Below are 1,951 nucleotides of genomic sequence, written 5' to 3' on the forward strand. Positions count from 1 at the left end.
ATGCATTCAGCGAGTACTTTTACTTTTAATACTTAAGTATTTTTAAAAGCCAGTACTTTTTTACTTTTACTTAAGTAAAATGTTAATGTGGTACTTTGACTTTTACTTAAGTACATTTTTTGAGTACTTTCTCCACCACTGCTGAAATCTGAGCCAATGGGAGCTCAGACCCCTGCTTTCTGGCCGAGGAGACCCCGTCACGGGGCTTCAAGCAAAAGAACAACGTCATCATTTTCAAATGTACGTTAATGTTCATAAAAATCCCCAAATTATGATGAATTTCCTCTGATATGGGACTGTGAGTTTTATATAAAGTGCAATGTTTAAGAAACACATTCATTAAAAAAAGGAAGAAAATTCAAACGTCTGTTTGCCAAAGCAGCTGCAGCCTGGAGTCCAGAGCCCGGAGGCCGGAACCGGAGGAGCCCGGAGGCGCCGGAACCGGAGGCCAAAGCCCGGAGGCGCCGGAGGAGCCGGAACCGGAACCGGAACCAGAGGAGCCAGAGCCTGGAGGAGCCCGGGAGGCCGGAGTCCAGAGCCCGGAACCGGAACCGGAGGAGCCGGAGCCTGGAGGAGCCCGGGAGGCCGGAGCCTTAACCGGAACCGGAACCGGAGGAGCTGAGTCCGGTCTGAGTCCGTCTGCTCAACTGACCTTCACTGGATTCTATAAACCGGGTCGGTGCAACAGTCACGTAGCATAAACTCACTTTTATTTTTGTACCCTTATGATATTCTGATGTCTGTCATTAACTTACACTTTATTCTTTTGAGTTTGCTGCTGTAATGAGACCAATAAAGTCCAGACGGACACGGGCCCCATCGGTGCCGGGGGACGAATTCCTCTGCTAAAGATTCTTCATCACATCAGTGAGACATTAAATAAAAAGCTAAATGTTCTTGTATTAGTGGTCAGAGCAGCTTCAGGACATCAGCGGCTCGTTTCCACAAATATCTGCAGATTTAAACTTTTAAACCAAAATGTCTGAAGACGAAGCGGCTGAGAGAACAATCCTTTATGTTTCATAACATTTTAATAAAGACGAACCTGCAGCCAGAACATCTCCTGGTAAATATAATCACTGATAGGTATTTTCCTAGAACCTACATAAAAGAACCACAGACAACGTATATGAATTTCATGACAAAGCCTTTGCAAAGGAGAAGACTCTATCAACTGCTCCTCCGAGCTGTTCACAGAGCGTCTGAAGATCTTTGGGTTCAGCTTGTCTTTTATTTTCAGACTTCAAAGAGGGAGGATAGGCAAGATAGACAGCAGAGGAAAAACAGCAAAGGTCGTCAAACATTTTACCTAAACACAGCAAAGGTCGTAAAACAATTTACCTAAACAACTAGCAACCCAGTTCCAGATGCGATATCTGATCTACGGCCTGAGCCCGGTTCAAATCTCGGTCAAACTGTTTCACCTGAAGATGAACAGGCAGCTGTGACCCCCAGGTCAGTTCACACATACAGTATAAAGAAGAGAACATTTTAAACTGAATATGAACTAAAGTAACAACAAAATGATAATACCAAAAAATCCCTATCATTCACAGTTTTTAACATCATTATTTTCTCCTGTTTGCTGTGAAATGATCTTAAAACTGTTTTTCCATCTTTTCCTGCAGAGTGTAGAAAGAAATCAGATTCACTGTAACAACGATTAAACGTTTATTTTAAACTTTGCTTTGGGTTGATTTAAAGTGTAATGGGCTCTGATTTGGAAAAGAAAATGAAAATTTAGGGAGAAAGATGGTTTATGGAATGAATAAAACATGAATAGAAGTGGATGGAAACGACAGAACCAAACGTGTTGATGTGATAAAGACAAACGACTGACTGCACAGCTGCCTGTGTCGTTGTTTAACGCTGATATGTGAAGGAGAATCTGAACGGCGCCGCGTTTGTTGGGCTGAAGGAGCCAAACGTGGGTCACCAACACTCAGACCGA

The sequence above is a fragment of the Poecilia reticulata genome, unplaced genomic scaffold (assembly GCF_000633615.1).
Source record: "Poecilia reticulata strain Guanapo unplaced genomic scaffold, Guppy_female_1.0+MT scaffold_159, whole genome shotgun sequence".
Taxonomy (NCBI): domain Eukaryota; kingdom Metazoa; phylum Chordata; class Actinopteri; order Cyprinodontiformes; family Poeciliidae; genus Poecilia; species Poecilia reticulata.